Source organism: Sminthopsis crassicaudata, chromosome 5, assembly GCF_048593235.1.
Source record: "Sminthopsis crassicaudata isolate SCR6 chromosome 5, ASM4859323v1, whole genome shotgun sequence".
NCBI classification, from domain to species: domain Eukaryota; kingdom Metazoa; phylum Chordata; class Mammalia; order Dasyuromorphia; family Dasyuridae; genus Sminthopsis; species Sminthopsis crassicaudata.
In genome coordinates, this window is record NC_133621.1 from 223,031,001 (window position 1) to 223,043,304 (window position 12,304).

Genomic DNA, 12,304 nt, shown 5'->3' on the forward strand with positions numbered 1-12,304 from the left:
GGATTGGATCCTGAAGAAGCCATAAGAACCACTATAAACTATTAGTTTATGAAGAAGGAGAGAGAGCAAGTAACACCTGAGTCATATAGCTAATAATAGTAAAACCAGAATTCAAATTCAAACCAATGTCCCGTTCTTCCTCTCCCCCTTACATCACAAGTCCTAGGTACGTATCCTTACCCACCTCCCCAGTAACCTAGGTGTCCTCAAGACCACCTCTGTATCCTCTTGCATGTATAAAGGACACCCCTTAATCGAGATCAGTTACTAAGGGCATCTTCTCTTCTTATAATTCCCACAAAAGAGATGCCATCTCAACTCATTACTATTCTATTTCACCCTCCCTTTTACATTCCTACACAGTTGCTGCCTTTTGAGAAAGATGACTATAAATCTCAGTAAGTCCTATAGAACAGACTGTCAATTATTACTAAGATCCATGATATCTATACAGAGAATTTAGTTTTACAATGAAAAAGTTGCAAAATATTTACAACTTCATGGAAAAATACCCTGAATCATTAATAATAATAGAAATTAAAATCATTCTGAGATTTCACCTCACATTATAAAAACTAGCAAAGAGGACTAAAATGGCAATATTCAATTCAATGTTGGACTAACAAGTATATTCATATTTTTAGTGCAGTTGTGAAATTTTAAGATTATTTTGGAATGAAATTTGAAATTATTCAAATCTAATGACGGCATTGTCTATATTCTTTCAGCCAGAAAGTCCATTTCCCAGCTTATACCATAATGATGCTATCAATAATAAGAATAAGAATATATATATATACACATACATATATAGATACACACATCAACTATTGAGAGAACTTTTTCATGATAAGAAATATTTGGAAAGAAAATAGATGTGTTTTGATTAATTTTAAAAATTATAACCAAGAATTACTGTTTGTAAGAAATGATATGTGTCTGCATTGGCGAAATGCATGAAAAGATCTATACGAACTGATACAACATGAAGCAAATAGTGCCAAAAAAACAACCATACACAGTAATTACAACAATTTAAATGAAAATAAAAATGAAATAAAATGATAAAAATTAAGCATGCCTCTAGTGAAAAGTTATAACAGCCCCAACTCACCTTTGATGGAGGTTGGAGATTCACTGGTGTTATGCCTTGTACAAAGTCACATTTTTTCAATATATCGATTTGTTCATTGTTATATAATAATGTTATATAGGAGGGCTTTCTGGGAAGGGAAGGATAATGATAAGTAATGGGCACAACTATGATGATGAATATAGCAGAAGAAACCAATTTAAATTTAAAAAATCAAAATTTTAAAAGAGAAAAAGAAAAGGAATAAAACTTTTACAAAAGTATATTCCTCACAATAACTTTATGAGGTAATTAATACACATATTTTCAAAATTTCAATGTCCTCCATTCTAACCCTTTTTATAAATTTGAAAATTCAGAGTTGAGGATTAGAGGCAAGGGAAGGGTGTAATAGAAAGGCACGTCAATTGGACATGTAAGCCCTGGAGCAGTAAAGACCTACTTCCTCATAGAAAAAATGTGTGCAAATAGCAATGTTGTTTATGTTAGTTATTTTTTAAATATATAATTTCTGTTGGCCAGGACTGTATGGAATGAGATCCAGAACAAAGTCAGCTTTTCACATAGATGAAAGCAAAGATGGTTCCAAGACCTAGCCTCATCACACAATTATTTTTACTTCCTTTCTCCCCTCTTTATCCATTTCTTTCAATGCTCTTTTAACATTCCCAGTCCTGTTGATTCAAAGAAAGACAAGATAGAGAAAACTCGATGACCATGAAGCTTTGGAGACTTAACTTTGTACTCTTTGGAAAGTGGGATGAGCAATGATTTATCATTAGTGAATTCATCACTAATGGTAGAATTTTATTTGCTGTTCCACCTGACTCAAATCAAGGCAGATCACCTTAGCATATTAAGCAACTAATATGTGCCAGGCACTGTGCTAAACGCTGGGGACAGAGACAATGTGTGAGGAAAAACACTCTTTGATCTTAAGGAGCACATAGTTTAATGGAGAATATGACACTAATAGGTATAAGCTAGAAATAGGAAAAATCATGGTATCCTCAGAAGGAAGGTATAAGGAAAAAGGAAGATTGTGAAAAACTTCTTAAAAAGAGCCACTCCATTGAAAATGTTCACGACTTTTATACATTTCAGATAAAGAACCTCCAAAATCCCACCCTCCACATGTTGTAATTGGTCATACACTTCTGCACTCCCCTATTTTGGTCAGTGGAATGCAGCTGACAAGGTGATTTACAACCTTTGGCCACTTCATGCCATATTTGGGCAATAGAATGCAGCCTAGGCCTTCACATGACTGGAGCCTAGTGGCCCTGGTTTACCTTAGCTAGCAGTCTCTGATCAATATGTGCTTAATCTTTAAGTTCTTCACCATATCTTACTCTGCACACTCTGAAAACTGTTTTTTAACAATCAATTAGGAAATAATTCCAGTTCCTGTATCCTTTTTTGAGTTCTCTCTACATTTTAATAATAAGATTTTGATTACAGGAACCTATGGCAAAGAATCTTTTCCCAGATGCCTGCTATTCTTTTCATTTTAGCAGCCATGGTTTTATTTGTGCAAAAATGTTTTAATTTAAGGCAATCAGAATTATGCATTTTACCTCCTTACCTATCTCTTGTTTGATCATGAACTATTCCCCTAAAGATGAATATGACAAGTAATTCCTGCCATGCTCCATTAATTTCCTTAGGATAGCATTCTTTATATCGAAATCATGTACCCATTTTGAATTTATTTAGTATAGTATAACGTGTTGATCTATGTTGTTTTATTTTCCAGTTTTCCCAAGTTTTTCTCTAATAGCAAATTCTTGCTGCAATAGCTGAGATTTGAAGATTTATCCAACACAAAGTGACTGTGCTCAATTATGTTTATGGTATACCTAATTTATTCCACTGATGCATTTCTTACTTATTACCAATTTTTGTGACCATTATAACTCTGTAGTATATTTCAGATCTAATGCTATTAGCCCTGCTTACTTGCCTTGTTTTTTTCAATGCTTCCCATGATATTTTTGACCTTTTACTCCTCTAGATGAATTTAGGTTTTTTTTTTGGCTTTATAATGTAATTCTCAGGTAGTATTATTGACATGGCACTCATTAAGTAAGTTAATTTGGACAGTGTTTTAGGTAGTTTTTACAATATGGTAGCTTAGAATGTAAATGAGTAATTAATATTTCTCCAATTTATGTACATCTTTATTTGTGTGAAAAGTGTTTTGTAATTATAGTCATATAGTTCTTATATGTGTTTGTGTTGGCTGGTAGACTCTCAATTATTTAAAACTAGTTATTTTAATTCATACTTCTGTGCTGATGGATTTTAAAGGTAACATACAAAAATGTTGAGGATTTGTATGGGTTTGTGTTTAGACTTCAAATTTATTGAAGTTCTTAGTGATTCAGATTAGTTTTTTAGTTGACTTTCTAGGATTCTCTAAGTTATCATATCATCTGCAAAAATTGATAGTTGTATTTTCTCCTTTTCTACGATTGTGGCTTCGATATCTTTTTCTTGTCTTATCAGTATATCTAGCATTTCTAATAGATTAAGGAACTGTAATAGTTAAAATGGAAAATGTACCGTAACCCTGACCTGATGGAAAGGGTTTCAGAATGTTTGTTCTCCAATAATGTCCAATTGTTTATGGCCCCATTTGGGGTTTTCTTGGCAAATATACTGCAGTGATTACCATTTCCTACTCCAGATCATTTTATTAAAAAGAAAAGTGTGAAAAACAAGGGCAGGTGACTTGTCCAGGTAACTAAGTGTCCAAAGTTAATTTCAATATTTCTGATGAAGAGGGCCAGTATTAAATAAGTTCATGTACAGGAAGAGTCCAGTCTAAGTATTACTTGAGACCTGCTTTCTATAAGGACATACAATTCAAAGCATTGGCTCACCACCTTCCTTTATAGTGATGAAAGATGTGCTTGAGATAAATTTTAGATATCTTGGGGGATAATGCATGTAATTGGAACAAACTATGCAATTTATGACTTTATTAGATAAATAATTTGTAATTCTAGTTTTCCAGTTTATGAGTCTGTTAGATAAGCAGATTATTACTGGTAGTTACTGTTTAATGTTAATGTCAAACTAGAATGTTGGAAGTGATGTATCCCTGTAATCTTGGAATGTACACTAAGTAGCCTGAAAAAGTCTGGCATTCATGTGTACAAAGCATCCCTTGTTGATGATCGTATATCTTTGTGAATTGTAGATGGCTACATATCTATCACAGGCTTTCACTGCCAGGAGAATACATTCTGTGCAACCCAATCCAAGAGAAATAACCATCCGCAGGGCACATCCCAGGAGGAGATGGGTTTTCTCTCAGACATAACAGTATCAACATTTGAGGGGAAAATGAAGATGTGTAGCAAATGTCCAAAAAGAAGAGGTTTACAAGGAAAAAATACATAGGGGTGTGAAGGTGGGAATCCAGGATGCTGATGAGAGTGAGCATGCTGTTTCCCAACAGCATTACCAGGTACATCACCAGGCAAAACACATAAAGAGCTAGTGGGAGGCCTGAGTAATGAGAAAGCCCGATTAAAAAACATTCAGTCACAGATGTGTAATTGCCCTTATTCATATAAATTTAAATGTGTCAATTTCAGGATTTGGGAAAGGACACCATAAATCAACTGGAATGAATAATAACACATTTGTAATTAGTCTCATACGTTAAATTATTTTTAAAATTTTGATATTTTTTTCATTTATTCAGTGCTATAAGCATTTAAATATATGCAGAACAGCAAAAAATAGGAAAATACAAAAAAGGTATATGTGATGTGAAGCAGATGTGAGAGCACCAATATTTGGGTTTTTTTTGTTTGTTTGTTTTTTATTTTATTTAAAAATTTTTTCCACAGTATATATGCATGAGTAATTTTTTTATAACATTATCCCTTGTATTCATTTTTCCAAATTATCCCCTCCCTCCCTCTACTCCCTCCCCTCGATGACAGGCAATCCCAAACATTTTACGTGTGTTACAATATATACCAGATACAATATATGTGTGTAAATACCATTTTCTTGTTGCACATTAAGTATTAGATTCAGAAAGTATAAGAAACCTGGGTAGATAGACAGTAGTGCTAACAATTTACATTCACTTCCCAGTGTTCCTTCGCTGGGTGTAGTTATTTCTGTCCATCATTGATCAATTGGAAGTGAGTTGGATGTTCTTTATGTTGAAGATAGCCACTTCCATCAGAATACATCTTCATACAGCATTGAAGTATACAGTGATCTTCTGGTTCTATTCATTTCACTCAGCCTCTCTGTATTCCTCCTCTTGGTCATTTCTTACAGAGCAATAATATTCCATAGCCTTCATATACCATAATTTACCCAACCATTCTCCAATTGAGGGACATCCATTCATCTTCCAGTTTCTAGCCACTACAAAAAGAGCTGCCACAAATATTTTGGCACATACAGGTCCCTTTCCGCACTTTAGTATTTCCTTGGGATATAAGCCCAGTAGTGGCAATGCTGGATCAAAGGGTATGCCCATTTTGATAACTTTTTGGGCATAGTTCCAAATGAGCACCAATATTTGTAACAAAGTTTTCATGGAGAGTAAAAACAAAAAAACCAAAAAGGTTGGCATTATTAAAATATATGTTTAGAGAGTTTAGAGATCAATAAGATCAATATGAATTTTAGATAAACTCCATCTGACTTACACATGTCAAATTCATAAACACATCTCCCCATTCATTGGAGCTCTACTCCAACATTCTTCCACAGCTCCCTCCTTCCTCCCATTCCCTTAGTCCACATGATATATCATATCCTAGTCTCCAGATGCTCTTTAATTTTTGAATGCTGCAATCTTCTGAGATATCTTGGGATTTACTGCCTAGAATTCTTTCTTTCTAAAGGCCATACCTTAAACCCATATCACTCTGATGCTCATTGACTGCCCAGGTGAACTCAGAATGAATATAAATGGAAATCATTTCTCTTTTGACCAGAAATACTAAGGGTCTTCCCCTCCCAGGTTTATTTTATTTATTCATTTTTATTTTTGACTAGGTGAAAGAGGCCATTCTTTGCCTCAATTACACTTAATCACTAAATGCGTGTGGCCTCAGTCAAAGTGACATCTGTGGAGGACTTTAGCTTGTATGGAGCCTCAATACTAAGCCTCAACATCTACTCTCTTTTCATATGAGATTAACATGTTTAAAAAAGATGACAAATTAAAAGTAGATTCATATAATTCCTTTTTTAAAAATAGATTTTTTAATTTAAATTAAATAAAAAGACATTGGCTTAAAAATGCCAACTTCCATGCTGCATCCAGAGCCATTTCCAATTCTCCTGATCCATTGTGTCCAGATGGATCTGGAGAAGAAAATGAGGCTGATGACCCTGCACAGCCTTCCCTCACTTAAACCTAATTTACTTGAATTCGTGATATTACCTCCCTTATGTCATGGTTCTCTTCAAAGATGAGAGACAAACGACAACAATATTCAAGTTATCATATAGGTTTCTTTTTTTCTTTTTCTCCCCCATCCGTAGATGGGTACCATTAGATATAGCAGATGGACAGAGAGATAGAAATAAAGGTATTGTATAAATTCTTCTACTTACGAGTTCTTTCTGAAGAAATCTCTAGAATACTTTTTTAATATGACATGAATTGGAAATCATCCAACCTAGAATTAGGGAGTTGGAAAGCCATCTTTCCAGAGAGAAACTAAGAGGTCTCTGTTTGGTCTGGCAGAGAGACCCTCCACTATAATAATGCCAAATGAGTAGGAAGTCTCTCTCATCCACTGTCCTTGGGTCTAGCTGATAAGGTAGGCCCTCTCCCGTGGTTTAATTTATTTTAATTGTTTAATGACAATTGCCAGGACTGCTGGCCATGAACTCTCTGCTGAACTATTATGCATCTACACCTCATAACCGTTGTTGACTTAATAAATGTCTTTGGACAGAAATAAGGGAAAAGGAATAGGAAGTTTAAAGAGGAAGGAGGTAAAAAGGCTTCTCTCAATTTCCATTGGCCTCTGGCATCTTTATAAGTGCCTTGGTAGTTTGGTGGTTTCATCAACATTTCCCCCTCCTCCTCCTCAAGAGACCTCTCCATATTTCTTCAGCAAAATGAAGTTCCCAGTTTTTCTCCTCATGACTACTCTAGCTGGAGTTCTGATGGGAGCTGGTGAGTATGGTCCTTTCCCCTGTCCCTCCTTCAACAGAGCTCTAGGACTCAAAAGAATACCTGAGCTCAATTACCCCAGATTCCCAATCAGAGAAGAAGACAGTCACCCTTCTTGGGGTCATGTTATTCTTCTCTAAGATCAATCACTGATCCACAGAAAGTTCCATATTGTTCGGTTGTTTTTCACCTGTCTGACCTTTTGTGACAACAACTGGGGTTTTCATGCCATAGATACTGAAATGGTTTCCCATTTACTTTTCTACCTTATCTTATAGTTGAGGAAACAAAGGCTAATAGGGCTAAATGACTTACCAAGAGTCACACAGCTAACAACACAGAGGCTAGATATCTAGATATCAAGAAGATAAATCTTCCTGACTCCCAATCTGGCATTCTATCCACTGTGCCACCTTTAAAGGAAAAAGAATAATTTTAGAGAAAAGCCTTAGAATATAACTTTTTTAAGAGTTGCATCACATTTCATCTTGAAATATTTTAAATCACAGGCATATACTTTATTTAAATCTAATTATGAGAGATTATATTATATACTGAAATATACATTTCAATTGATGCCAGAGAAGTTTTATATTTACTTTCTCTCTGCTGGATTGTCCACTTTATTATTTTATATATTAATGTTATACTATAATCAAAAAACGAAAAAGAATTATTCCTTGTCTCCTAAAGGTTCTTGGTGTTTGTTCCTTTATCTATTCTTAATAAACATATTAGAATAAATATTTTATGAGACAAGCCAATTGTTCCTTTGAAAGAGAGGCTCAGCCAATCCCTGAAAGAAAATATTGGAGGGAAAGAGCATCAGAAGGGAAAAGGTAAGTGGGAAGAGATACAGAATAAGCACTGCCACAAGAGCCAAGAATTGAGAAGGGATTCACCCATGTCCTAGGAGCTTCCTATTTTCCAGAAAGGGAAGGAAAAAACCATGACAACTGTAGATTTGGCTGAGCTCTCTTGGCTCCAGTTGGCTGATAGGGAATCCAAGAAGACCAGGGCAAGTAAGCTCAAACAAGTCACTTAACCTCTTAATGTTCTCTGCAATTCTCTGAAACTATACCTTACTAATTCCTCCAAAAATGTACTGACCTACAATGACAAAGACAAAGAAGATAGAGACTGACAGAGAAAGAGAAGGAAAAGAGATAAAGAAAAATAAAGAAGGAAGAGAAAGAGAATGAGAGAGAAAGAAAAGGAGAAAGGAAGAGAAAGCAAGAAAGGGAAAAAGAGAAAGAGCAAGAAAGACAAAGAGGAGGCAGAAAGAGAAAGAGAAAAAAGAGAGAGAAAAGGCAGACAGAGGAAAGAGAAAAGAGAAAGAGAAGTAATGATTCCTCTACAAGGACTTCTCTGCATCAAAATTCACAGATCCAGAGACAGGGTTCTCTCTCCCCTAGAATAAACATGAATAAATGCAAAATAAGCAAGAAACAAAATATTTCTACTACCATACCTACATGTGGTCTCCTTTACTTTCTTACCATCTGATGCCTTCGAACACAGTCTGATTAACCATCTGGCATTACATGTTGTAGTACTCAGATTCTGATGCATTCTCAATGCTCACAGGAGAAATTGAGATTCTGCTATGAACGGCAATGAGAAAACCATTGGTACATATTCTAATACTGCCATGAAAGAGATTGCCTGAAAGGACATTTACTGGTCGTGGAAATTGCCTCTTCCAATAATGGTTGTTAGTGCTTTCTCTGAGAGTTACTCTTCAAGAGTTGCCCCAAAGTTCAATGGCACTAGTGATAGGTACTTCCTGGAATCAGGAAGAACTTAGGTCAAATCTCATCTCAGATACTTATCAGCTGTGTGACCATTTCCCCTTCTATAAAATTAGTTTGGAGAAGAAAATGGCAAACCAGAATTTTTGCCAAGAAAATTTCAAAGCGGATCACAAAGTCAGATAGAATTGAAAGGACTAAACAAGAACAGATCATTCAAAAATTAAGTGGCTTGACCAGGATCACACAGCTAGGACATGTTGTTACAGGAACTTTTTGAACCACATTTTCCTACCTCTATTCAACAATTTAAGCAGCTTCTCAAATCTTACATATATATATGTAAGAAAAAGAGAAGCCGTTTTGATATATACATATATATAGATATATATATATCTATATCTATATATATGTATATATCAAAACGGCTTCTCTTTATATATATATTTATTTATATATATATTTATATATATATATATATATATATATATATATATATATATATATATATATATATATATATATATATATATAAAGCGGCTTTTCTTTTTTTGAGGAGATAGGAACCTGAAATTAAATAATTCAGCTATCAATAGGGCCATTTTAAGAGAAGTATATCATGTTTTTTTAAAATATGCATTGCTTTATTAATCATGTTGGAAGAGAAAAATCAGAGCAAAAGGGAAAAACCATGGGAGAGAAAAACAACAGAAAAAAAGAAGTGAACATAACATGTGTTGGTGTATATTCACTCTATACTATTTTTCAGAATGCAGATGTCATCCTGTCTAAAGTCTATTGGGTCTGATTGGGCTAACAAAGTCTAGCGTGGTTTAGCTGCAAGGATTCTTAACTTTTTGTGTTTTATTAGTTTGAGGAACTTAGAAAGCCATTTTCTGAATGTGATTTTAATACATATATATGTATGTATATATATATATATATATATACATGTATGTAATATACATATATGTAATAAAATATGCAAGACTGCATTAAATACAATATGTGTATAATTTGTCCAAACAGTTATTTTGCTGCGCAAAAAGAATTGGACTTTGACATAGTGTACATTTAGCCTATGAAGGAAATCAAAAATGCAGGACGACAAAAATAGAGGGATTGGGAATTCTATGTAGTGGTTCATAGTTATATCCCAGAGTTCTTTCGCTGGGTGTAGCTGGTTCAGTTCATAACTGCTCTATTGGAACTGATTTGGTTCATCTCACTGTTGGAGAGGGCCACATCCATCAGAATTGATCATAACATAGTATTGTTGTTGAAGTATATAATGATCTCTTGGTCCTCAGGCAGTTTATTATTGCAGAAAATACATAGTCTGAGACAACATTGCCTCCCTCTCCTCTTTCATGGATTCTGGCTCATTAAATTCAAATTTTACATGGGAAGTGATTGGGGGTTGGTTTCAAGGGGAACATTTGGTAGTTGTCAATAATTCCTTGAAAGTTCTCCCAATCTCAATCTGCCATCTGTGGGAGGTGGGGGGAGGAGAGGAAAAGTTGGAACAAAAGGTTTTGCAATTGAGAATGCTGAAAAATTGCCCTGCACATATCTTGTAAATAAAAAGCTATTAAAAAAGAGAAGAAAAGAAAAGAAAGTTCTCCCAATCCTGAAATTATGATCACTCCAGGTCAGGGTGAATTGGTAGAATTAATGAATGGATTTTAGAGGCCTTCTGAAGCTGGGAGAGAACCTCACTATTCCTCTCCAGGCCTTCCCACATAAAGGCAGACCTCCATCACTTAACTGCACTTTGCTGATATTGCATGGTTTCATTGTTTTTGCAAACTGAAGATTTATGGCATCAAGCAAGACTGCTAGCACCATTTTTTCTAACACTATGTGGCCATCTCATATCTCTGTGTCACATTTTGCAATTCTTGCACTATTTCAAATTTTTCGTTATTATCATATCTGTTATGGTAATCTATGATCAGTGATCTTTGATATAACTATTATATTTGCTTTTGGGAACTATAAACTGTACCCATATTACATAGCAAATAATCAATAAATGTTGTGTGTGTTCTGATTGCTCTACCATCCAGCTGTTCCTCATTTTTTTCTCTCTCCTTGTCCTCCTTATCCTAGGTCACACAGCAATCCTGAAATTAGCTCAGTTAGTAACCCTACAATGGCCTCTATATGTTAAAGTAAAAAGAAGTGTCCATCTAAATGGCAAATTTCTTTATTGTCTTATTTTTTAAATGGCTACAGTCAGTCCAACTTGCAGCAACCACTATCCCGATCAGTCAGCAGCCATCAACATGGAAGCAAGACACTCTACTACCAAAAAGATCGCATTGGTGAAAGTTCAAATAATGATTAGCAATGTTTAGCAATCAAGTATTTTAATGAGGCTGGTAGGAGCTGCCATAGTGCACAGAGTGCCAGGCTCAAAGTCAGGAAGATTTACTTTCCAGAGTTCAGATTTGACAGCAAACATTTACTACCAGTACAACCCTGGGCAAGTCTTGTTTGCTTCAGTTTCCTCATTATAAAATAGGGTAGAGAAGAAAATGCAAACCACTGCAGTATCTTTGTCACAAAAGTACCAAATAGTATCAGAAACAGTCCAATATGAAGAAAGCACGACTGAATGACAAAAATTTTAATTAAGATTTAAAAATGTTTAGACATTTCTTCAGGATACAAATATTTATTTTATAAAATTTGAGTAATAGAGCTTCTTAGTAAAAAGATAAGTGCAGTCATTAATAGGCAAAAATTCTGCCCAGGATTTTGCTAATGCAAATGCATCTTGATTCTTTCTATATGTATATAAGTAAACATAACCTGAAAAGATTTTAGTTTCACTCTCATTTTTGAAAAGGCTACCAAACGGGAAAAACTACTTCAAGAACATCTTTTATTATTATTATTGTTTTATTTTTCTGGTTATACATATATATCAACGAATAGACATTTCTTTATAAATCATGTTGGGAAGAAAAAGCAGCAAAAAAAAAGGGAAAAACCATGAGAGGGGAAAAAAAAAAGGTAAAAAAAAAAATGAGCAAAGCATGGGTTGATTTACATTCAATCTCCATAGTTCTCTTCCTGGATACAGAACCAAATTTTATTGGGATTGCCTTGGGCAAATTTATTAGACTTAATACTACGACACATTTAATAGGTAAAAGTATAGTATTATATAACCTTTATATGCACTTGGAAGCAAAAAAATTGGTGGAATTCATTTTACTGCAAAACTCACATTATTGTTATGGTCTAGAAGTACACCTGCAATATGCCTGAGGTATACCTGCA